Genomic DNA, 27,018 nt, shown 5'->3' with positions numbered 1-27,018 from the left:
TGGTTGCGGCATGTAGGCTCTTTCATTGAGGTGCACAAACATTCTGGCTGTGGCAGGTGGGCTTAGTTCCTCTGCTGCATGTGGGATCTTAGTTTCCTGATCAGGGATCAGACCCACATCCCCTGCATTGCAAGGCAGATTCTTAACCACTGTTACCACCAGGGAAGTCCTGGGTTGTTTGTTTCTTTGATCTTGAGCTGCATGAACCGCTTCTATGTTCTGGAGATTCATCCTTTGTCAGTTGTTTCATTTGCAAATACTGAACTGCGTACCTTTCATCACTTCTTATCACTTTGCCTCACTGGTTTCCTTCTACACTGAGACATAACCTGAACTTTGTTAAGTCCCGAGATCAGGTTTTTGATCTTATTTAAAGACAGTGGATTTGAATCCCAGCCCTTGGGTTCAAGTCCCAGTGTGGGTTTTGGCCAGAGTTCGAGTCCCACCTGAGCTGTGCAGTTTCATATTCACATTTTTGGGCAACCATCACCACTGTCCATCTCCAGAACCTTCTCTCCTCAAACTGAAACTTTGTACATTTAACAATCCCTCCCCATTCCCCACCTTTCTTAGCCCCTAACAACCACCTTTCTACTCTCTGTCTCTATGGATTTGACTCCTTTGGGAACCTAATGTAATATGATCATACAGTACTTAGCCTTTTGTGACTGGCTTGTTCCACTTAGCATAATGTCCTCAAGATTCACTCGTGTTGTAGTGAGTATCAGAATTGCCTTCTTTTTTAAGATTAAATAATATTCCAGCACAAGCTGGAATCAAGATTGCCGGGAGAAATATCAATAACCTCAGTTATGCAGATGACACCACCCTTATGGCAGAAAGTGAAGAGGAACTAAAAAGCCTCTTGATGAAAGTGAAAGAGGAGAGTGAAAAAGTTGGCTTAAAGCTCAACATTCAGAAAACGAAGATTATGGCAGCCAGTCCCATCACTGCATGGGAAATAGATGTGGAAACAGTGTCAGACTTTATTTCTTGGGGCTCCAAAATTACTGCAGATGGTGATTGCAGCCATGAAATTAAAAGATGCTTACTCCTTGGAAGAAAAGTTATGACCAACCTAGATAGCATATTCAAAAGCAGAGACATTACTTTGCCAACAAAGGTCCATCTAGTCAAGGCTATGGTTTTTCCTGTGGTCATGTATGGATGTGAGAGTTGGACTGTGAAGAAGGCTGAGCACTGAAGAATTGATGCTTTTGAACTGTGGTGTTGGAGAAGACTCTTGAGAGTCCCTTGGACTGCAAGGAGATCCAACCAGTCCATTCTGAAGGAGATCAGCCCTGGGATTTGTTTGGAAGGAATGATGCTAAAGCTGAAACTCCAGTACTTTGGCCACCTCATGTGAAGAGTTGACTCATTGGAAAGGACTCTGATGCTGGGAGGGATTGGGGGCAGGAGGAGAAGAGGACGACAGAGGAGGAGATGGCTGGATGGCATCACCGACTTGATGGATGTGAGTCTGAATGAACTGTGGGAGTTGGTGATGGACAGGGAGGCCTGGCGTGCTGCAATTCATGGGGTCGCAAAGAGTCGGACACGACTGAGTGACTGAACTGAACTGAACTGAATATTCCTTTGTTTTGGATAGACGTTTTTTTCCCCCCACACTGAGCAGTTTGCAGGATCTTAGCTCCCCAACCAGGGATTGAACCTGGGCCCTTGGCAGTGAGAGTCCTAACCACTGGACTGCCAGAGAATTCCTAATAGACCACATGTTGTTCATTCATTTATTGATGGACTTTGGATTGTTTCTACCTTTTAGCTATTCTGAAGAATACTGCTGTGAATGTGGATTGTATAAATATCTGTTTGATTCCCTGCTTTCAGTCCTTTTGTTTGTATACCCAGAAGTGAAATTGCTGAGTCATTCCCTGGTGGCTCAGATGGTAAAGCATCTGCCCGCAATGCCAGAGACCTGGGTGCTACAGTCCATGGGGTCGACTGAGCGACTTCACTTTCACTTTCATAGTAATTCTATGTTTACTTTTTCTGAGGAATACTGTTTTGCATAGTGACTACACCATTTCCCATTTTTACCAGCAATGCACCAGTGTTTCAATTTCTCTACGTTCTCGTCAACACTTGGTATTTTCTGTTTTGTTTTGTTGTTGTTGCTGTTCGTTTGATAATAACCATCCTAATAGACTGAAGTGGTCTCTCACTGTGCTTTTGATTTTTATTTCCTTCATCACTGGACGTTGATCAACCTTTCGTGTGCTTACTCATTTGTGTACCTTCTTCAGAGAAATGTGTATTTCAGTACCTTTGCCTATTTTTCAGCTGGATCATTTGTCACTGAATTGCAGGAGTTCTTTGTATTAATCTCTTATCAGATATGTAATTTGCAAATATTTTCTCCCTTTTTGTGGACTGCCTTCTTACTTTTGCATTGTTGTTGTCTCTATTTATTTCTTTATTTGGCTGCCCTGGGTTGGTTGCAGCCTGTGTGATCGTCCATCCTCACTGTGGCATGTAGGATTTTTAGTTGCAGCGTGTGGGGTCTAGTTTCCTGACTAGGGCTCAAACTGGGGACCCTTGCACTGGGAGCATGGAGTCTTAGCCACGTACCACCAGGGAGGGTCCTCTTACTCTGTTGATGGTGTCCTTTGATGTACAAAACTTTTCGTTTTGATGAAGTCCCACTTACCTGTTTTTGTCTTCCGTTGCCTGTGCTTTCGGTGTCATATCCATGAAGTTGTTGCCAAATCCAGTGTCATGAAGCTTTTAGAGTTTTGTAGTGTGGACTCTCATACTTAGAACTTTGATCTATTTTGGGGTTAATTTTTGTGTCTAGTGTAAGGTAAGGGTCCTGCTACTTTCTTTCACCTGTGGATATTAAATTTTCCCAGCACCATCGTTGAAAAGACTGCCTTCCCCCCATCGAATGGCCTCAGCACCATCCTCCTACACCTGTTCTTGTCTACTCTTTACACAGTCGTCCCTTCGCAGTGTTGGCTTGGGGCTGGGCTCCCTCGGATGATTCTCTGTCCTTCAGGGGTGGAGCGGCGTCTGCAGAGGCAGACGGAGCAGTGCAGAGCCCAGGGCTTTCCCACAGTCTGCGTGTCTGCTGCAGGCGGAGAGTTCATGCAGTCCGCCTGCTTCACTGTCTTTGCTGTTCTCCAGTGGCACCTGGAGCCCTGGTCCTAACCCGGACCAGCTCTGAGACTAAGCTCAAGGAATGTTCATTGTTGTTGTTATTGTTGTTCAGTCGCTCAGTCGTGTCCAAGTCTTTGTGACCCCATGGACCGCAGCACTCCAGGCCTCCCTGTCCATCACCAACTCCCGGAGCTTTCTCAAACACATGTCCATTGAGTCGGAGATGCCATCCAACCATCTCACCCTCTGTCGTCCCCTTCTCCTCCTGCCACCAGTCCCTCCGAGCATCAGGGTCTTTTCCAGTGAGCCGGCTCTTCGCATCAGGTGGCCAAAGTATTGGAGCTTCAGCTTCAGCGTTAGTCGTTGCAATGAATATTCAGGATTGATTTCCTTTAGGATTGACTGGTTTGATCTTGCAGTCTAAGGGATCCTCCTGATTAATGATGTTACTGTGTAGGCTTAGGGCATTAGGGGTACAATGGAGCAGATTATCAGATATCAGAATGTTTCATGTAAACATTAAAACTTAGAATGTGCACCTGATGTCTGCTCTGGAGCCCTGCATTTTAGTTACCACGGCTGGTCATGTAGCAGGAACATGTGTGTGTGACCATCTTGTGAGTCTTTTTTTTTTTTGGTAAGCTTGACTCTTTTAAAAAAAGAAGTTTAAATTATTTATTTGGTCGCACCAGGTCTTAGTTGCAGCATACAGGATCTAGTTTCCTGACCAGGGATCGAACCTGTGCCCCCTGCACTGGGAGTGTGGAGTTTTAATTGCTGGACCACCAGGGAAGTCCTGTGTGTGACCTGTCTTCTTATAAGAGCTCTGTTCCAAGACCTAAGCAGCTTTCCTCGGGCAGATAGCTCACATGTCTGTGGTTGACAGAGGGAACTAATCTCAGAAGGCCCTCGGAAAGCGCTGTTCCCCAAAGATGTGGCCAGCGGGATGCTGAGGAATGGTGGTTGAGTCTCCTGTCCATCACAGCCACCTTCCGCTACCTCCTAACTGGATCTGGCTTTCCCTGGAGGCTGCCACGTGGGGACATGGCATTTTGGAGGGACCTGCTGTGCTTGGTCTGTCTCAACATCAGTTTCAGGAACCACCCCTCCTACTTCTGGCTGACCACCCCCCCCTTTTTTTTTTTTGGCTATGCCCCAGCACTTGAGGGATCTTAGTTCCCCGACCAGGGATTGAACCTGGGCCATGGCAGTGGAAGTGCCGAGTCCTAACCATTGGACCGCCAGGGAATTCCCATGCTTCTTCTGGCTTTGATCTGCCCTCCGCTAAGACCTCATGCTCGCACAGGTCACAGAGCGTGGGCAAGGGGAGCAGGAGAGAGTAAAAACCTCCCCTCCCCTCGCCATGCTCCTGGCTGCCATGGGGATGCTGTTATGATTGCCATTTGTGTATTGAAGGGTTTTTTTTTAAGGGAGGGGCATTTTTATTTATTTATTTTGGCCGTGCTGGGTCTTCACTGCTGCGTGGGCTTTTCTCTAGTTGCGGTGAGCCAGGGACTGCTCTCTGGTTGCGGCTTCTCATTGCAGTGCTTTTTTAAAAAAATTTAATTTAATTTAATTTTTAAACTTTACAATATTGTATTGGTTTTGCCATATATCAAAATGAATCCGCCACAGGTATACATGTGTTCCCCATCCTGAACCCTCCTCCCTCCCCGTACCATCCCTCTGGGTCGTCCCAGTGCACCAGCCCCAAGCATCCAGTATCGTGCATCGCACCTGGACTGGCGACTCATTTCATACATGATAGTATACATGTTTCAATGCCATTCTCCCAAATCTTCCCACCCTCTCCCTCTCCCACAGAGTCAAAAAGACTGTTCTATACATCAGTGTCTCTTTTGCTGTCTTGTATACAGGGTTATTGTTACCATCTTTCTAAATTCCATATATATGCGTTAGTATACTGTATTGGTGTTTTTCTTTCTGGCTTACTTCACTCTGTATAATAGGCTCCAGTTTCATCCACCTCATTAGAACTGACTCAAATGCATTCTTTTTAATGGCTGAGTAATACTCCACTGTGTATATGTACCACAGCTTTCTTATCCATTCATCTGATGATGGACATCTAGGTTGCTTCCATGTCCTGGCTATTATAAACAGTGCTGCAATGAACATTTGGGTACATCTTTCAATTCTGGTTTCCTCAGTGTGTATGTCCAGCAGTGGGATTGCTGGATCATAAGGCAGTTCTATTCCCAGTTTTTTAAGGAATCTCCACACTGTTCTCCATAGTGGCTGTACTAGTTTGCATTCCCACCAACAGTGTAAGAGGGTTCCCTTTTCTCCACACCCTCTCCAGCATTTATTGCTTGCAGACTTTTGGATCGCAGCCATTCTGACTGGTGTGAAATGGTACCTCATAGTGGTTTTGATTTGCATTTCTCTGATAATGAGTGATGTTGAGCATCTTTTCATGTGTTTGTTAGCCATCTGTATGTCTTCTTTGGAGAAATGTCTATTTAGTTCTTTGGCCCATTTTTTGATTGGGTCATTTATTTTTCTGGAATTGAGCTGTAGGTGTTGCTTGTATATTTTTGAGATTAGTTGTTTGTCAGTTGCTTCATTTGCTATTATTTTCTCCCATTCTGAAGTCTGTCTTTTCACCTTGCTTATAGTTTCCTTTGTTGCACAGAAGCTTTTAAGTTTAATTAGGTCCCATTTGTCTATTTTTGCTTTTATTTCCAATATTCTGGGAGGTGGATCATAGAGGATCCTGCTGTGATGTATGTCAGAGAGTGCTTTGCCTATGTTCTCCTCTAGGAGTTTTATAGTTTCTGGTCTTATGTTTAGATCTTTAATCCATTTTGAGTCTATTTTTGTGTATGGTGTTAGAAAGTGTTCTAGTTTCATTCTTTTACAAGTGGTTGACCAGTTTTCCCAGCACCACTTGTTAAAGAGATTGTCTTTAATCTATTGTATATTCCTGCCTCCTTTGTCAAAGATAAGGTGTCCATATGTGCGTGGATTTATCTCTGGGCTTTCCATTTTGTTCCATTGATTTATATTTCTGTCTTTGTGCCAGTACCATACTGTCTTGATGACTGTGGCTTTGTAGTAGAGCCTGAAGTCAGGCAGGTTGATTCCTCCAGTTCCATTTTTCTTTCTCAAGATTGCTTTGGCTATTCAAGGTTTTTTGTATTTCCATACAAACTGTGAAATTATTTGTTCTAGCTCTGTTAAGAATACCGTTGGTAGCTTGATAGGGATTGCATTGAATTTATAACTTGCTTTGGGTAGTATACTCATTTTCACTATATTGATTCTTCCAATCCATGAACATGGTATATTTCTCCATCTATTAGTGTCCTCTTTGATTTCTTTCACCAGTGTTTTATAGTTTTTTATATATAGGTCTTTAGTTTCTTTAGGTAGATATATTCCTAAGTATTTTATTCTTTTCGTTGCAATGGTGAATGGAATTGTTTCCTTAATTTCTCTATTTTCTCATTATTAGTGTATAGGAATGCCAGGGATTTCTGTGTGTTGATTTTATATCCTGCAACTTTACTATGTTCATTGATTAGTTCTAGTAATTTTCTGGTGGAGTCTTTAGGGTTTTCTATATAGAGGATCATGTCATCTGCAAACAGTGAGAGTTTTACTTCTTCTTTTCCAATTTGGATTCCTTTTATTTCTTTTTCTGCTCTGATTGCTGTGGCCAAAACTTCCAAAACTATGTTGAATAGTAATGGTGAAAGTGGGCACCCTTGTCTTGTTCCTGACTTTAGAGGAAATGCTTTCAATTTTTCACCATTGAGGATAATGTTTGCTGTGGGTTTGTCATATATAGCTTTTATTATGTTGAGGTATGTTCCTTCTATTCCTGCTTTCTGGAGAGTTTTTTATCATAAATGGATGTTGAATTTTGTCGAAGGCTTTCTCTGCATCTATTGAGATAATCATATGGTTTTTATTTTTCAATTTGTTAATGTGGTGTATTACATTGATTGGTTTGCGGATATTGAAGAATCCTTGCATTCCTGGGATAAAACCCACTTGGTCATCGTGTATGATCTTTTTAATGTGTTGTTGGATTCTGATTGCTAAAAGTTTGTTAAGGATTTTTGCATCTATGTTCATCAGTGATATTGGCCTGTAGTTTTCTTTTTTTGTGGCATCTTTGTCAGGTTTTGGTATTAGGGTGATGGTGGCCTCATAGAATGAGTTTGGAAGTTTACCTTCCTCTTCATGGCAGTGCTTTCTCTTGTTGCAGAGTGCGGGTCTAGGGCAGGGGCTTCAGTAGTTGTGGTGACGGCTTAGTTGCCCTGCAACATGTGGAATCTTCTTGGTCCAGGGATCAGACCCGTGTCTCCTGCATTGGCAGGTGGACTCTTTTTCTCCCCCACTTTGGAAAAGGAGTACGTCAAGGCTGTATATTGTCACCCTGCTTATTTAACTTCTATGCAGAGTACATCATGAGAAACGCTGGGCTGGAAGAAGATGGAGTCAAGATTGCCGGGAGAAATATCAATAATCTCAGATAATGCAGATGACACCACCCTTATGGCAGAAAGTGAAGAACTAAAGGGCCTCTTGATGAAAGTGAAAGAGGAGAGTGAAAAAGTTGGCTTAAAGCTCAACATTCAGAAAACTAAGATCATGGCATCTGGTCCCATCACTTCATGGAAAATAGATGGGGATACAGTGGAAACAGCGGCTGACTTTATTATTTTGGGTTCCAAAATCACTGCAGATGGTGATTGCAGCCATGAAATTTAAAGACACTTACTCCTTGGAAGGAAAATTATGACCAACCTAGATAGCATATTAAAAAGCAGAGACATTACTTTGTCAACAAAGGTCTGTCCAGTCAAGGCTATGGTCTTTCCAGTAGTCATGTATGGATGTGAGAGTTGGACTATAAAGAAAGCTGAGCGCTGAAGAATTGATGCTTTTGAACTGTGGTGTTGGAGAAGACTCTTGAGAGTCCCTCGGACTGCAAAGAGATCCAACCAGTCCATCCTAAAGGAGATCAGTCCTGGGTGTTCATTGGAAGGACTGATGTTGAAGCTGAAACTCCAATACTTTGGCCACCTCATGCAAAGAGCTGACTTATTTGAAAAGACCTTGATGCTGGGAAAGATTGAGGGCAGGAGGAGAACGGGACAACAGAGGATGAGATGGCTGGATGGCATCACCGACTCGATGGACATGAGTTTGGGTGAACTCTGGGAGTTGGCGATGGACAGGAAGGCCTGGCGTGCTGTGGTTCATGGGGTTGCAAAGAGTCAGACACAACTGAGCAACTGAACTGAACTTGGTTCTTTTTTTAAAAAAAAGTTTTTAACCAGAGGATAATTGCTTTACAATGTTGTGTTGGTTTCTGTAATACATCAACATAGGTATGCATATGTCCCCTCCCTCTTGAACCTCCTTTCCACCCCTCTAAGTTATTACAGAACCAGGTTGAGTTCGTTGAGTCACACAGCAAATTCCCAATGGCTATCTATTTTACATATGGTAATGTGTATTTTTCAGTGATATTTGTTTTTCTGACCTACTTCACTCTGTATAACAGGCTCTAGGTTCGTCACTCGAACTGATTCAAATCCATTCCTTTTCATGGCCGAGTAATATTCCATTGCATACACACACACACACCCACACCCACACCCACACACACACACACACACCTCCCCCGCAACTTCTTTATCCATTCATCTGTTAATGGACATCTAGGTTGCTTCCATGTCCTGGCTATTGTAAACAGTGCTGTAATGAACATTGGGGTACACGTGTCTTTTAGAATTGTGGTTTTCTCAGGGTATATACCCAGTGGTGGGATTGTTGGGTCATATGGTAGTTTTATGGAGAAGGCAATGGCACCCCACTCCAGTACTCTTGCCTGGAAAATCCCATGGGCAGAGGAGCCTGGTAGGCTGCAGTCCATGGGGTTGCTAAGAGTCGGACACGACTGAGCGACTTCACTTTCACTTTTCACTTTCATGCATTGGAGAAGGAAATGGCAACCCACTCCAGTGTTCTTGCCTGGAGAATCCCAGGGACGGGGGAGCCTGGTGGGCTGCCATCTATGGGGTCGCACAGAGTCGCACGACTAAAGTGACTTAGCAGCATGGTAGTTTTATTCCTAGTTTTTAAAGAAATCTCCATACTCTTCTCCATAGTGGCTGTATCAATGTACATTCTCATCAGCAGTACAAGAGGGTTCCCTTGTCTCTACATCCTCTCCAGCATTTGTTGTTTGCCAAGTTTCTGATGAAGGCCGTTCTGACTGGTATGAGATGATACCCCATTTTCGCTTTGGTTTGCATTTCCCTAATGATAAGTGATGTTGAGCAATTTTTTCACGTGCTTATTAACCATCTGTACGTCTTCTTTGGAGAAATGTCTGTTTAGGTCTTCTGGCAAGTGGATTCTTAACCACTGGACCACTAGGGAAGTCCAAGGAGGGATGTTTTAATAGCGTTTGAGATAATTGTGGATTTTTTAAAATGACTTTATTTATTTGGCTGTGTCAGGTCTTAGCTGTGGCTCTCAGGATCTTGGTCATGTCAGGCAGGATCTTTAAGCAAAGATCCCGAGACTGCTCAGGCTTCAGTAGCTGTCGTGAGTCGACTTCGTTTCTCCAAGGCACGTGGGATCTTTGTCCTCTGACCAGATAGCAATGCCTGCTGCACTGCAAGGCAGATTCTTTAGCCCTGGGCCACCAAAGTGAAAGTCGCTCAGTCCTGTCCGACTCCTTGCCACCCCATGGACTATAAAGTCCATGGGATTCTCCAGGCCAGAATACTGGAGTGGGTAGCCTTTCCCTCCTCAGGTTTTTATATTAAATGTGTTCGGTTGGTTTAAAAGTGAAAACCACTTCATCTGAACACCACCACCAACAAAACCTAATTGCTATACCACAGATGACCTCTGCCTGCATTTGAACTTCATGAAATTACGGTACAATGTGGACTCTTTGCAGTCTTTTTTCACTCAGCACTGTCTGTGAGATTCATCTGTGATGTCAAAGTATGGTGAGCAGTTTATTCTTTTTTCCAAGCTGTGTATTTACTGCGTGAATATGCCATGAGCTGTTTATGCATTCTACCGTTGATGGGTTTTTGGGTGGTTCCTAGTTTTTCATGTAGGTCATGCAGATATGAGCATTTTTTTGCCTGTGTCTTTTGAGACACAGCTCTCAGTTGTGTTGGATGTATGCCCGGTGGGGTGGAATTGCCAGTCACGGGGCACGGATATGTTTAGGGGTTACTGGGCACTGTTTCTCCACAGCAGTTCTACCTATTTACTCCCCTGCTCACAAGAGGGACAATTCCAGCGGCTCCATGTCTCAGCTGACCCTTGTTTTGAGATGCCTTTTTCAGGGCAAGGGGCAGGTCTTTTTTTAAAATTCAGTTTTAAGACTTTATTATTATTATGGCCTCACGGCATGGCATGTGGGATCTAGTTTCCTGACCAGGGATCGAACCTGCCCTCCCTGCATTGGAAGCATGGAGTCTTAACCCATGGACCATCAGGGCAGGGAAGTCCTATTATCATTATTCTTATTTGGAGCAGAGAAAGATTTATTGCAGGGCCATGCAAAGGAGAACAGGCAGTTAGTGGTAAAAAATGAACAAACAAACAAACCGCAAGCACAACTGAACCTAAGACTTTATTTGAGAGCAGTTTTAGGTTCCCAGTCAAATGGGGAGGAAAGTAGTGAGATTTCCCATTTCCCTCCCCCCAACGCGACACTCGCAGCCTCCACCATCGTCACTGTGCCCACGAGATGGGGACTTTGTCACTAGTCACGGCCCTAGGGTGACACACACTTACCCAGAGTCCAGAGTTTATATCAAGGTTCACCCTTGGTGTTACGTAGTTTGGACAAGTGTATAATGACATGGACCCTCCTTTATAGTATCATATGGTGTTTTCCCTCAGAGGGCAGGTTCTTAACTGTTTTTTCAATTTGTTCTAGACTAACTGGTCTAGTCCTTTTTTCTGCCCCCCTGCTTCTTCTAGGATAAATTCTGTTAATTTCTGTTTCCCCAGAAAATAGACCATTTATGTAGATTTAAAATTTCACAGGTGTAACTTACAGGTTTTGACATATACTGTTTTCATTTTATAGTAATTTTTTCCCAAAATACAATATGCAAAGATTAAATCATATTGCAAGTCTTCTAACAAAACAAAACCCTCGGTGTCCTGTCTCACCTTCTCACTTTCCCAGATTGGCTCCGTACTGATATACATATGCGTTTTAAAAATAAGTGAATGCTGATGTTTACATATTTATTCCATTTAGGCTGTTTTTTTAAATATTTATTTACTTGGTTGCATCTGGTCTTAGTCGTGGCATTTGTTGTTGTTGTCTGTCGCTAAGTCGGGTCTGACTCTGCGATCCCACGGACACAGCACTTCAGGCTTCCCTGTCCTCACTATCTCCTGGAGTTTGCTCAAATTCATGTCCGTTGAGTCAGTGATGCTACCAAACTATCTCATCTTGTGCCACCCCCTTCTCCTTTTGCCTCAGTCTTTCCCGGCATCAGGGGCTTTTCCAATGAGTCAGCTCTTTGCATCAGGTGGCCAACATAATGGAGTTTCAGCTTCAGCATCAGTCCTTCCAATGAATATTCAGGGTTGATTTCCCTTAGGATTGACTGGTTTGATCTCCTTGCAGTCCAAGGAACTTTCAAGAGTCTTCTCCAGCACCACAGTTCAAAAGCATCAATTCTTCAGTGCTCAGCCTTCTTTATAGTCTAACTCTCCTCATGCATGACTACTTTGTACATACATACATAGCTTTGACTGTATGGACCTTTGTCAGCTAAGTGATGTCTCTGCTGCTTTTTAATATGCTGTCTAGGTTGGTCATAGCTTTCCTTCCGAGGAGCAAGTGCCTTTCAATTTCATGGCTGCAGTCACCAGCTGCAGTGATTTTGGAGCCCAAGAAAATAACATCTGTCAATGCTTCCACTTCCCCCTTGTGTTCACCATGCAGTGATGGGACTGGATGCTGCGATCTTGGTTTTTCCGATATTGCATTTCACGCCAGCTTTGCCGCTCTTCTTTTACCCTCATCAGCAGCTGTGGCACGTGGGGTCTTTTGTTGCAGCATGTGGAATCTAGTTCCCTGACCAGGGATCGAACCAGGCCCCCTGCATTGGGAGCACATGGTCCTAGCCGCTGGACCACCAGAGAAGTCCCCTAGTCCATTTCTGGATTTATAATTTTTGAATTTCCTTGTTCGTGTCCCAGTTGTAAAGGTTGAAATTGTAGCACTCTTTCCCCAAAGCATCCTCCCAACCCTCTCCCTCACATTCGCTGTCTAGCTCCCGACTCTACTCTTGGCTTAGCTAGTACTCAGCGTCAACCCTTGTCACACTGAACCAAGTTGTGATTTCCTTTTTTTTTTTAAAACAATGCTCTTTTTTCCTGGAGTTAGTAATTGCCTCATTTTCCCATTCATTAGCTCTGTGTATCTGTCACTGAGTTTTTCCATCTCTGCATCAGAAGGAAACAGCTCTTCTGATTCTATTTTCTGCATATTCACACACATCACTTGTCCTATAGGATCTGAGTTTTTCTTGGTACCTTCCCTTCAGAAGGCCTCCTGTGTTGGTCCAGGACCTTCAAGAAGGGACACCAGGGTGAGACTAAATGTGCGGGGTTGGTGGGGGTGGGTTATCTGGGGAAATACCCAGAGAGACAAGGAAAGAGCTGGTCAAGGCTGCAAGGACTCCAGGGAAGATGAGCAGCAGAGAAGGGTGGACAGAAGCTCCCGAGACGGCCGTGCACTCCCAGGAAGCTTCCGCAAAGCTGCCAGGGAGTTCTCAAACCAAATTTGGCTCAGAGGCGTCCTGGGTCCCCCAGCAACCAGCCTGCCTCAGCATCCCTGATGTCCTGTGCTCTCAGCAGGGGGGAGGCCCGTGGGAGGCATGGCCTCGACACAGACTGAAGGGTGGGTTTCAAAGCTCCGCAGTGGCTGGGGCTCTTGGTCAAGGATCCTCCGTGAAATCGGAGGGCTTTGAGGCATGTGTTCAGTTCCGTTTCTCCACAGGTTTGGGGAGCTGCAACCCCGTGGTTTCCGTGGGTCCTCTTTCCTCAGGGGACACCCTGAAGTGTGCTCATCCTCACCCTCCCCCACTGTCCGTTTCAAACTCCTCTCACCCCCCGGCCATCACCCGAGCAGGCGCTGGGGGCCTGCCTGGACGAGCAGCCCAGACCTTCCTTTCTGAAGCCTCTGAACACTTACCGTGCGTCTCCGGCGGGGGTTCTGCACATCTGTTGGCCATTGTGGTGGGGTGAGGGGAGACCAGCCGCGTCCAGGTGGATCACCTGAGGTCCACCCACGTCGTCTCCCGTCCCCCCGCCTGCTGAGGGTCACCCCCACCCACGTGGCAGTTCCTCTCTGCTCCCGCCCGTCCTCAGGCAGCAGGAGCCACCGTGTCCTGGCGGGAGTTGCAGCTTGCAGCACGATAGGATCCGGGCTGTTGGTCCCAGGGCCGTCCAGCCCTGCAGAGCCCAGAGTTGTGGCGAAATGGGAGTGGGGCCACTGTTGCCCTTCTCTGTTTCAGCCAAGAGCCTTGTGTCCTTCCTTTGGGGGAAGGAACTAGTAGAAACCTCTGATTTAATAAAACAGTCCCATCCGGATGGACAGCACTCATCCTATGAGAGCACTTCCTCAGCTGGCCTTTCAGCTGTGCCTTTAGGCTATTCCAGTGTCTCCCCCCCGGCTGCCTCTGGGCAGTGTCCAATCTGAACGCCATCCCACGAGGTGGCTCCTTCACGGCCATGTGCTGTGCCGGGCTCTGGGCCCCTTACCCGCCGGAGTCAGAATCACCATACTGTTCTCCATAGTGCCTGGATCCATTTTATTCCCACCAATAGTGCAGGAGGGTTCCCTTTTCTCCATAGCCTCTCCGGCATTTAGATTTTTCGATTAAGTGTTTTTAGATTTTCTTGGTGATGGCTGTTCTGACTGGCATGAGGTAGTACCCCACTGTAGTTCTGATTTGCATTCTACTGATAATTAGCGATGTTGAGCATATTTTCATGCGCCTCAAAGAGGCCATCTGTATCTCCTCTTTGGAAAAATGACTTTTTTTAAGGCAAAAAATAGGTCTTTTGCCTATTTTTTGATGGGGTTGTGTTTTTTTTGGGGGGTGGGTATTGAGCTGCATAAGCTGTGTATTTTGAAGATTAATTTTTTTTAATAAGTTTTAACATTTATTTATTTTTGGCTGTGTTAGGTCTCTGTTGCTGTGAGGAATTTTTCTCTAGTTGAGGCAAACAGGGACCGCTCTTCATTGCAGCGTGTGGGCTGCTCATTGTGGTGGCTTCTCCTGTTACGGGGCTCAGGCTCAAGAGCACAGGCTCAGGAGCTGTAGCGCTGTGGCTCAGCTACTCTGTGGCATGTGCAATCTTCTGGGACCAGGAATCAAACCCATGTCTCCTGAATTGGCCAGTGGATTCTTTACCACTGAGCCACCAGGGAAGCCCTAGATGTTTATGAATTTTAATTTGATCTCAAATAATTGGCTTTTGGTTTAACCCCTGTCTCTATTGTTTTTCTGTATTTGATTTCATTGATTTGTGTGCCTTTATCTGTGTTATTTCCTCTTGTGCTGACTGTGGTCTTTGTATTCTACTTTCTTAAGACAGAAGCTTAGGTAATTTGAGACTTTTCTTCATTTAATTATAAGCATTTAAAAGATAAATTCTCAGGAAATCTCCGACAGTCCAGTGGTTAGGACTAGGAACTTTCACTGCTGGGGCCCAGGTTGAATCCCTGGTCAGGGAACAAGATCCCACAAGCTGCATGGTGTGGCCAAAAAAGCAAAAGCAACTCCTGTGTATCAGTGTTTATTCTGTCCTTTATTAACCCCTTGTATGTTTGGCTGGGTGTAGAACTCTAGTTTTCTATATTTCTTCAGAATTTTAAAGGTATCCATTGTCTCGTAGCTTCCATTTAGGCTTACCATTTAGGCTTCTCAGGCAGCGCTAATGGTAAAGAACCTGCTTTCCAATATAGGAGACATAGGAGATGTGGGTTTGATCCCTGGGTCAGGAAGATCCCCTGGAGGAGGGCATGGCAACCCACTCCATGTTCTTACTTGGAGAATCCCACGGACAGAGGAGCCTGGCAGGCTAGGGTCCATAGGGTTGCAGAGTTGAACACGACTTAGAAATGCAGAGTCCTTTTGATTCTCGAATGTTTGTAGGTGACCTTTATTTTCTCTAGGAAAGCTTGTAGCATTTCTGTTTCCAGTGTCTGCAATGTTAAGGCGATGTGTGGTCATTTTGGGTGTGGGTGATTTTCCTTTTTTTAAGTTGACCTATATTTGATTTACAATGTTGTTAGTTTGTGGTGTACAACAAAGTGATTCAGTCATACATATATGTGTGAATATACATTTTTTCAGGTTATTTTTGATTTTAGGTTATTACATAATATTGAACATAGTTCCCTGTGCTGTACAGCAGGTCCTTGTTCTTTTTCTGTTTTATATATAGTAGAGTGTATCTGTGAATCCCAAACTCCTGAATTGTCTGCCCCTCTTCCCCTTTGGTAACCAGCAGTTTGTTTTCTATGTCTGTGAGTCTGTTTCTGTTTTATAAACAAGTTCATCAGTCATATTTTAGATCTGCCTGTGATAGCATATGTATGTTTTTTTCCGTCTTAGTATGATGGTCTCTAGATCCAGCATTGTTGCTGCAGATAGCATTATCTCATTCCTTTTTATGGCTGAGCAGTATTCAATTGTGTGTATGTGTATGTCACATTTTTTTTTTTTTATCCATTTAGTTGGGTGCTTGTGGGCTTTCTCAATCTGGAGATCCATGTTCTCAACTTCTTAGAAAATTACATTATTTCTTTGATCATTTTATTCTGTTTTCTTTCTAAAATTCCTGATTATTCCTTCTTGATTGAACCTCTGATTTTCTCTCCTATCTTCCTTCTTGTCTCTCCATCCTACTCTTTGGGGGGTTGTCAATTTCATGTCCATGTTTTTTTGTGTTCATTTGCAAATATGTATCAACACTTATTTTAAGTGCCGGCGATACAGCAGTGAATAAGTCTATGCCCTTGCTGTTTCTAATTTTCCTATGTGTTTCTAGTGATATTCCAAAGCAATTATGCTAGCATATTCTAGTGCTTTGGAGAGAAAGCAATCAGTTGTTTGCACATTACAGAATATGTGATTTTGTGAGGGTCTAACTTATGATCAGTTTCCATTGCTATTCCATGGGAAACTAAGAAGGCTATGTTTTCTGTGACAGTAAATGAGTTGAATCAGATCAATCTAATAAGTATTGATACTTTGATTCAGGTTCATTTACGGCTCCCATGTTTATTGCAGCACCTACTATATTTGAGATACTGTGCAGGCCACTGGGGGAAATGGTAGGTGAGCAAAAGCAGGATTCCTTTACTCAGAACTCTCATAGGCTGGTGGTGGAGGTCGTGGTGGGGGCAGACATTAACCAGATAATAGCCTCAATGGGAGAAGTCCTGCATGGGAAAGGAGCCGTGCTCTCTGGGGGCATAACACAGAGGCATCTGAGCTGGAATGGAAGGTCACAGAAGGCTTTCCTGGCAAGGTGACAGGTGAGCTGAGATCTGAAGCATGACTTGGCCTTAGTGAGACAGAGCCGGAGGTAAGCAGTCCAGGTCCAGGATATGGCTGGTGCAGATGAATGCCCAGAGGTGGGAGAGGAGCCTGGTCTTGAAGGAGTGGAAGGATGTCCAGAGGACGGAGTAGTGATACTTGGTGTGAGAGGAGCTGGAGAGGCAGGGAGGGCCATGGTGGACACGGCCCTGAGGGTTGCAGGATGGATTTCTGCCATACCCTGAGAGCAAGGGCAAGTCCTTGGCTCGTGGACCCAGCAGAGTGGTAAAAGGTTTCCATTTTGTAAAGATGGCTCTGGCTGTGGGGTGCAGAGCAGGTGATGGGAGGTGGAAGGGGAGGTTTGTCAGAGTGAGTTAGGAGGCTCCTGTCATAATCTAGGGGCAAGACCCTAGTGTCTGGTATCAGAGTGGAGACAGAGGTGATGGAGAGAAATGGACAGATTCCAAGGGCATTCAGGAGGTTAAGTGGACAGGACTCAGTGATGGATTGGTTAGTCATGGGGGTAGCGGGGCTCGTCCGGCTGTGTAGAGGGACATAGCTGTCAGAGGTGGAGCTGGGGAGAGCACTGACCTGGCTCAGACATGATGAGCTTTTCCTTTCTATGCACACTTTTTTTTTTTTTTTAATGCACACTCCTTTTATTCCTCAATCCCTACTTGACTTGTCCAGGACTGAGATTATGTAATTCTTCAACCACGTTTTAATTTCTATCAGTTTCTTGTCTTGCATTTTCTTCTTAGAGTTTGATATGTTGACAGTTAAGGTTCATAACGATGTCAGATCTTAAGATTTCTATATTTAATTCTTGTAGTAATGCCTGAGACTGTTACCAAATATTTGAAATTATGGGCAGTCCATATTTGTGCCACCCCCCCAACCCCATTCCCCTTTCTGAAAATCGTGCCGGTTCACAGCTTGAGCTGAATGATGAAATACTGAGTGGAGTATGGTCCTCACACTGTGAAACTTTTGTTGTGCTTCATGCTTGTTACTGAACTCCAGCTCTTCTGGGTGTGACTGTCACGGCCTTCCTTCTCATGTGTGTGTGCTTGCTGTATCTTTTCTCTTTTACTTTGGAATTGAGTCACTTACAAGCGTTTGGATTTATCTTTTTGGTCGAATATGAACTTTCTCTTCTAGTAAATGACTTTTTCCCTCCTGGATTACTGCCAGTCACTTGACCTTCACTTTCCTATTTTTCACACTACCCCCTGATTAATGCTGCCTAAGTTTTTCCCAGAACACAAGTACAACTATGTATAAGATAAAACATCTGATGGTAACAGTTATATAGTTGACTGATTTAAGGCAATGCTGATGGAAACCATGAGAAACACTTATTTGTGCACATCCAGAAACATGAATTCCAGGATAACATTTTCTCAGATTCCTATTTTCTGTTGATTTCCTTCAACATTTAGTATGACTCTTGTATTTCAAATTAATTTTTATTGGAGCATTGTTGCCTTACAGTGTTGTTAGTTTTTACTGTACAGCAAATGAATCAGCTGTATGTACACGTATATTCTCCTTCTGGATTTCTTCCCTTTAGATCAGTGCAGAGTACTGAATAGACTTCCCAGTAGGTTCTCATTAATTATCTATTTTATACATAGTATCAGTACTATAGATATGAAGCATAACTCATTTTTTGTAGGTGCTGTTAGCAAACAAGGACGTTCCTTTCTGTTGCTAGTTTGCCAAAACCGTTGAAAATGAATGGATGTTGGATTTCGTTAAATGCCTAAATGGGTGTCGGCAATTTTTCTTTAGTCTGTTGATATGAATGTTTTTTAAAAAGTATATGGTGTGCTGGTTTTCCCGTTATGGAGTGTGGGCTCACAACACGGGCTCCAGGGCACTCGGGGTCATTGTTGCAGCGTGTGGTATGCTGGATCAAGACCACAGGCTCATTAGTCGTGGCGAACCATCTTAGTTGCTCCACACCATGTGTGATCTTCCCGGACCAGGGCTTGAACCTGTGTCCTCTGTTTTGCAAGGCAGATTCTTAACCACTGGACCACCAGGAAAGCCCTGAATAATTGAATGTTAAGCCAAACCTGCATTTGTTGAATAAACTCCACTTGGTCGTGATACATTATCCTTTTTATATGTTGCTGGATTCAGTTTGCCAAAAGTTTAAGGATTTGTATGTCCAGGTTCATAAAGGATACTGATCTGTAGTTTTCTGATGTTGCAGCCATCTGTCTGGTTTTGTTACCAGGGAAATGCTTCCCTAATAGAGGAAGTATTTCCTTGTTTAATTTTCTGGAAGAATTTGTTTAGAATTGATAATCAGTTTAGTTGCTCAGTCGTGTCCAACTCTTTCCAACCCCATGGGCGGAATTGATAATATTTCTCTTAAATATTTGTTAGAATTCACAATTGATGATATCTGAACCTGGAGTTTTTTTGTAGGAAGGTTTTTAATTAGAAATTTAGTTTAATAGATCTAGGGCTTTTCAGGTTATCTATTTCCACTTCACTGAGCTTTGGTAGTTTTAATCTTTCAAGAAATTTGTCCATTTCAGAGATTTCCCTGGTAGTCTTCTGATTAAGACTTGGCACGTTCACTGCTGTGGCTGGGGTTTGATCCCTGGTTGGGGAACTAAGACTCCCACAAGCTGGGTGGCCAAAAGAAAAAAATCTGTACAATATACATACACACAGACACACACATATGTGAATTCTCTGTAAGCACTGCTTTTGCAGTATCCCACAAGCTTGACATGTCATGTTTTTCTTTCCATTCAAAGTATTTTTTTCTAGCTTCTCCTGCGATTCTGTTTTGAGCCGTGAGTTATTTGTGCCAAGTTGCTTCTGTCACGTCCAACTCTTTGTGATCCTATGGACTGGGGCCCACCAAGGCCCTCTGTCCATGGATTCTCCAGGCAAGAATACTGGAGTGGGTTGCCATGGCCTCTTCCAAGGGATCTTCCTGACCCAGGGATCGAACCCCCATCTCTTATGTCTGCTGCACTGGCAGGTGGGTTCTTTACCACTAGTGCCACCTGGGAATTAGAAGTGCATTATTTAGCTTACAAATATTTGAGGATTTTCTCTATTTTTAGTTTTGTTGTAGAGGACATACTTCGTATTGTTTCAGTACTTTCTCATTATCTTACTGCTCAGACTATGGTGTATCCTGGTAAATGTTCTTCATGCACTTGGAAGGAATATGTATTCTGCTATTGCTGGTTGGAATGTTCTATAAATGTTAATTAGGTCAAGGAGTTTGACTGTGTTAATTCTATGTCCTTCCTCATTTTCTATCTACTTCGTTTATGGATTAGTGAGAGAGGGGTATTGAAATTTCAACCATACTTGTGGGTTGGACTATTTTTCTTATTTATATCAGTTTCTGCTTCAAATATTTTGAAGTTTTACTATTAGCTACATAAACATTTAGGATTATTATGTACTTCAGATAAATGAACCAATTTATTATTATGGAGGGATCTGCTTTAGTCTCAATAATATTCCTTGTCCTGAAATCTATTTTCATATTAGTATAGCCACTCCATCTTTCTAATGATTGGTGTTAGCATGAAAATGTTTTTCCACTCTTTTAATCTTTATGTCTTTATGCTTAAAGTTGGTTTCTCAAAAGTAGCATATAATTGAACCCTGCTTTTAAAATCCCATCTGAGAACTTCTGCCTTTTAATTGGGGTGTTAAAATATAAGTAGTCCAATGTGAATATTTATGTTTCGTTATATATCCACCCTCCTGCATTGTGTTTCCTATTTGCCTCATTTCTTCTTTTGGATTATTTTTATGATTCCATTTTGTCTCCTTCACTGGCTGACTTTGTGTTTCTCTAGGATTTACAGTATGCCTCTTTATCACAGTTTATTTTCAAACAATATATTACCTCATATGTAATAAAGAATGTTGATGTTCCTCTCTTCCAACCTTGTGTGATAGCTGCCATACATTTCTTTAATATTATGAACCTCACATCTTCTTTTGCTTGAAGCTATTATTCTCTCTATCTTCCATAAAAATAATTATTTATACTTAAGTAGTTAAGACAGAGGGAAATAAAACAGTTGGAAGATAACAAAGGGGAGCATCTCAAGATTGTTAGAGGCTAATTTCTTTAGCATCTCATTTAGTAGTATACTTGATAAGGTCAGTGTGATGAATTAGCATTGGGAGGAAAAGCTCACCCCCAGACTTACATGATAATCAGACAAGTTTTCCTGAACCTGTGAACTCAAGATGCTATTCCTCAGCCCGCACATTATCCATCTGCCTGAAGAGTCAAGATCTGCTGGCACTAATAAATCTCAACCGTGTGTTCCCTTCAAGGCCCATTCATCTGTCACAGATGGCAGAATATCACTTCTCTTCTTTATAGCTGAGTAGTATTCCACTGTGTATCATATTTTAAAATTCTTTCACCATCAATGGACACAGGTTGTGACAGGCAGATTAACTCAGGAACAGCCAGAGAGACAGATGCATAGGGTCCTGTATGGGGAAGGGCACACATTTTATGCCAAGTCATAGGTATTTCATCTTTATACAGCATACAACACATACAGTGTCTACCAGACGATGTCAGAAATGTTTGCTGTTATATGCATTAAAGAAATGGAGACAAGCCTTTTTAATATTTAATCCACACATTTACTATTGCCAGTTTTATTTTGTATTGCTCCATAACTACCCCACAGCTTAGTGACTTAACGCAGTAAATGCTTGTCTTCCACAGTTTCCATGAGTCAGGAATCCAGAATTGGCTTGTGGTTTCGTGTGAGATTACAGTGAAAATACTGGCCAGGGCTGAGTCGTTTGAAGGTCTGACTTGGGTTGGAGGATCCGCTCCAAGATTTCACATCACAGCCCTTTGATACAGCTCCTCCCCAGTATGAGCGACCCAGAAGAGTAAGTTGGAGGGGTCCTTTTGGGGTAAGTTTATATATAATTCTCATATAATTCACCCTTTAAAAGTATACAATTCAATGTTGTTTTTTTGTAGTATAGTTGTGGGATATTTCTTATAATTGAAACCTTGTTCCTCATATAGTATGCCATTTCTATCTTGTTGGCTTTCAAGATTTTTCAGTTTTTAGATTCTATAATCATTAAGTTTGATTAAGAAGTCTCTGGGAATGGGTTTCTTTATATTTATCCTACCCGTGGTTTGCTGTGATTCCTGAACTATCCCCCAATTTGGGAAAATTCAGCCATTCATCTTTGAAAAAACATGCCCCAATTCTCTTCTCATGCTGGGACTGCAATTATGTCTATGTTAGGGCTGATGTTGGGCTTCTCTGGTGGCTCAGTTGGTAAAGAATCTGCCTGCAACGCAGGAAACGCGGGTTCGATGCTTAGGTCGGGAAGATCCCCTGGAGAAGGGAATGGCAACCCACTCCAGTATTCTTGCCTGGCAGGCTACAGTCCAAAGGGTAGCAGAGTTGGACACATATGAGCAAATAACACTCTCACTTTAGACTGATGTTATATGTTTATGTTAGATCAATGTTTACAATCTTTTTTCTCTCATTTTTTAAAATTGTCGTTGTTTTACCATGTTGTATTACTTTCTGCTGTACAGCAAAGTGAATCACTTATACATTATGTCCACTTTTTAAAAAGATTTCCTTCCCCTATAGGTCACCACAGAGTACTGAGTTCCCTGTGCTGTAACAGTAGGTCCTTATTATCTATTTCATATCCAGTAGTGTGTATATGGGGAGAAGGAAATGGCAACCCACTCCAGTATTTTTGCCTGGAGAATCCTGTGGACAGAGGAGCCTGGTGGGCTGCTGTCTATGCAGTCGCACAGTCAGACAACACTGAAGTGACTTAGCAGCAGCAGTGTGTATACATCAATCCCGATCTCCCAATTTTACCCTCCCCCAACCCTGGCAACCGTAAGTTTTCTATATCTGCGACTATTTCTGTTTTGTAAGTAAGTTCATTTGTACCCTTTGTTAAGATTCCCCCTATCAGTGACATATGATATTTATCGTTCTCTGGCTTGCTTTACTCAGTATGATAACCTCTAGGTCCATCCATGTTGCTGCAAATGAATGGTAATAGTTGATTTAAAACTCTGAGTGTTAATGTTAACATCTGGGTCATCTCAGTTTCCACTAATAGCCTTTTCCCTGGAGTATGGATCTTTCTCTTGTCTTTTCATATGTAGTGATTCTGAATTACAGCCTGGCTATTGTTAATAATACACTGTAGAAACTCTATTTCCATGTATTTTTTCAACACGAATCAGCCATAGGTGTGTATATGTATGTCCCCTCCCTCCTGAACCTCCCGCTCCCACCCGCCTCCCCTGAAGAACACTTAAAGTAGGCAGTCAACTGGGCTGAACTCATACTTCAAACTCTGGCTCTTCTGCGGCGGGCAGCGGCTGAGAACTTCCCTTTAGTTCTTTTAGCCGCTGCTTGGAGTCTGCTCTGTGGGTGTGTATTTACAGGCCATAGCGTCGGGCGGAGTTTGTACACAGGCTGTGGGGCCAGAGTTTTAACTACCCCACACAGTGCCCCTTGGGGCCTGTCTTCAGGCAAAAAGCCATAAAAGTGGGCACTAACTTGGTGCCACTCCCTTCCAACTGTCACCTCCCCTCCAGTGTCTCCTGAGTTTGGTTGTCCTACGCGGCCTTAAGGTTGCTTCTGTATTTTGTTGAGAATGTATAGCTGTCATTTGTGGCAGGGTTGGATGAAACAGGAGTTCTTCTCCCATCATTAGCAGAAGCAGAAGCTTCTCCATTGCTTTTCAAAAGATATTTTCGGTATTTCATCTTATTTTTAGCAGGAGGGTTGGTCTGAATTACAGCCCACCATTACTGGCGATCGGAACAGCAGCTGACAGTTGTTTTCGTTTATTTTTATGGTTTGCTGTTTTAATGACAGCGACGAGGGAAACTGAGGTCCGGATGTGGCTTGCCAGGAGGCATGTGCGCTGGTCCCTGTGTGAGGCCGTGAGTGCCCTAGCTTAGCAGTCACTTAGCACTCACCTTGCTACAGCCTTCCGGGGAGGGAGGCGGGCCTGCGCACCCTGTGGGCAGCAGCTGCGTCAGCGCAACGCTCAGGCAACCAGACCCCAGCTCCTCCTCGCCTAAGATGGTCAGTGGTTCCCCCACTTCTAGTAGGAAGTTGTTGGCACGGTCCTTCCCTGTTGACAGAAACTTTAAGCCAAACAAAACGTGGGTGTGACTGTCTTCTGATAATGAGCTCAGGCTCTGGAGGCAGGAAGATCTGGGGCAAATTAGCTGACCATGAACCTCCTCGTCTGTTATAACGTGGGTAACAAAATTTGCCCTGCCTACACTGTATCATGAGATTTTACTACAAGTCTGAGATGTCTGACCACCACTCTGGCCCACGGTGTGGAATACACACTGGGTTTGGATTTGGGAAGACGAGGACAGAGGTGGCTGTGACAGTCCTTGATTCCTACGGGCAATGGTTGGACTGAAAACGTTTGCGAGCAGGGAGTAGGCCACTGAGCCAGCCGAGTGTGTACTGACTTCTCTGTATTTCCTGAGGGCGGGGGCTGTGAGGGATTCCGCGGGGGGAGGAAGGACAGTGGGCAAGTCCTCAGGCCTGTGTTCCCGCTGCCACTTCGCAGGCGCTGGCCGCAGGAGTCCTCTGTGCGCTGGTGACAGCAGCGCCCACCGCAGGGGCCCCGGGCGCTGTCGCCGCTTCAGAGTGTGGCGCTCAACACCAGACTCCCCTGTGTCTGATCTGACCCAAATTTGCTAAGCTGTGTCTGCAGCCACATTCTCAAGAGACGTGTGGGCAGGGCTGGGGACAAAGGCGAGAACCTTTGGGATAACAGGACCATTCAACTAGTTATTTAATCTGCTTCATCAATGATACTCTGGATGCCCCCACTTCCCCACCTTAACCTAGAGGATAGAGACTCTTCCAAATGCTTTGTTGACATCTTTTATTAAGAGTGGACTTCTTGAGAAAAGACAGTCTTATTCAATAGAGGTGCTGGGAAAACTGGGCAGCTACGAGTGGAAGAATGAAATCAGAACACTCCTAACACCAGACACAAAAACAAACTCCAAATGGATTAAAGACCTAAATGTAAGGTCAGATACTATAAAATTGTTAGAGGAAAACATACTCTGTGACATAAATTACAGCCAAGATCTTTTTCAATCTACTGCCAAAAGCAATGAAAATAAAAACAAAATTAAAAAGGACCTAACTAAACTTAAAAGCTTTTGCACAGCAACTAAAATCCTAAACAAAACAAAAACAGCCCTCAAATAGGAGAAAATTATTTGCAAACAAAGCAACCGACAAGGGTGTAATTCCAAAATATACAAACAGCTTGTGCAGCTCAATATAAAAAAAAAAAAAAAATTCAAAAATGGGCAGATCTAAATAGACATTTCTCCAAAGAAGACATTTAGATGGGCCAAAAGACACAAAAAGATGCTCAATGTCACTGATTCTTACAGAAATGCAAATCAAAACTATAACAAGGTTATCACCTCACACCAGTCAGAATGGCCATCATCAAAAGTCTACAAACAGTACAATGCTGGAGAGGGTGAGGAGAAAAGGGAAGCCTCCCACACTACTGGTGGGAAAAGTAAATTGGTACAGGCACTACGGGGAACTGGAGGTTTCTCAGGACACTAAAAGCAGAGCCACTGTGTGACCCAGTAAGCACGCTCCTGGGGTATTCTCTGGAGAAAACCATAATCTCAATGGATGCACGCACCTCAATGTACATTACAGCGCTATTTACAATAGCCAAGACATGGAAGCCACCCAGGTGGCCACTGACAGATGAATGGATAAAGATGTGCTACAGCTATACAACAGAACATCACTCAGCCATAAAAAGGAACGAAATAACGCCATCCGCAGCGCTGTGGATGGACCTAGAGAGTCATACAGACTGAAGGAAGTCAGAAGGGTAAGGTGTGATACTGCTTGTATGTGGAATCTAGAAGAATGGTGCAAATGAACTTATTGGCGAAGCAGAGTCACAGGTGTAGAGAACAAACTGAAGTTATCAAGGGGGAAGGAGAGGCGGACGAGCTGGTCGATTACGACTGACCTACTTACACTACTCTGTATAAAACAGACAACTAACCAGAACAGACTGTACAGCACAGGGACCTCTACTCAATGCTCTGTAGTGACCTAAATCGGAAGGAAAGCCAAGGAAGAGCGGATACACGTATATACACACGTGTAACTGATTCAGTTTGCCGTACAGCAGAAACTGACGGCACTGTAAAGCAACTGCATTCCAACAAAAGTTATTATTAAAAGACAGTAGACTGCAACCTCCACCTAGCCTGGTCTCTGTTTTTTCCCCATCTGTGGACTGACTTGAGACAAGAGGCTTATGATGACACTGCTCTTTATTTGCAAACAGGCTGGGAGTTTGGTCCATTGAGTCTTCTGTTACAAAGGGTGTTTAAGAAAAGCTTTCAGATTTAAGGCCCATGATGATGGACAGGGAGCTTTACAGTGGAACAATTACCTTTTCCCTCAAAATAGGCAGATTTCTAAAGTACAACAAAGAGGGCATAGATACCATTTATTATGAAAAAGCTAATCAAAAGGATAGAAAAATAAAAATGTCAACATTGGGCAAAAATATGTCAATATTGGTTTGTTTGCAGAACCTGGTCAGAGGCCGAAATGCTTGGCTTTAAGCCCCACAATGTGAAGGATCCGTTCGGCAGACCAGCCCCCAGGTGAGCTCCTGTCAGGGCAAGTCCAGGACCCCTCACAGGCCCCCCGGGTCCTGTCGTGAGGACACTTCCTGCTTCTGCTGTGAGCAATCTGCTCACACATGGCTGCGAGATGATTAAGGCCTGAGGTGGCCTCTTAAGGAAAGGCTCTAGGAAGCCCTCAGGGGTGCGCCTCAAACCTGCCCAGGTGGCCCCTGGGCCCTTTCCCAGAGAAGCTGTGGCAGCGGACACGCGCGCAGGCACCCCAGGACATATGGGTGTGCGGCACCTGTACTCAGGCTGACTCAGCCCCTCCCTGCACCAAGTCCTCCAGCGTGTCCAGACCCTGGACTGGCCTGGGCTAACGGCAGCGGCCCTGCTGCAACCCAGCCACTGCCGAGATCCGAAAGCTGAGACGAGGAAGGCGGGGCTTTCACCCCTCAACAGGGGAAGCCTCCTCAGTGACGAGCTGTATTACCAAAGCTGTGGTCATCTGGATAATGGAAGTGTGTCTGTTTAAATCTGATTTTTTTTAAGTGTATTTTAACTCTGTGAAGACTGGCAAATTGTCTGTGGAGTACACGAAAAACTCAATAAACCTGAATGGTGCCT

The 27,018-nt window shown here is 43.9% G+C and overlaps 1 non-coding gene across 1 annotated transcript; it reads right to left on the bottom strand.

Annotated features, from left to right (window-relative positions):
* Positions 1-4,293: 4,293 nt before the first annotated feature.
* Positions 4,294-4,365, bottom strand: TRNAG-UCC. The gene has a single exon. It is a non-coding gene; the product is annotated as a tRNA-Gly (tRNA).
* Positions 4,366-27,018: the final 22,653 nt, after the last annotated feature.

The sequence above is a fragment of the Bos indicus x Bos taurus genome, chromosome 17 (assembly GCF_003369695.1).
Source record: "Bos indicus x Bos taurus breed Angus x Brahman F1 hybrid chromosome 17, Bos_hybrid_MaternalHap_v2.0, whole genome shotgun sequence".
NCBI classification, from domain to species: Eukaryota; Metazoa; Chordata; class Mammalia; order Artiodactyla; family Bovidae; genus Bos; species Bos indicus x Bos taurus.
The sequence above is the reverse complement of the archived record's forward strand: the minus strand, read 5'-3'. Positions and strand labels throughout refer to the sequence as shown.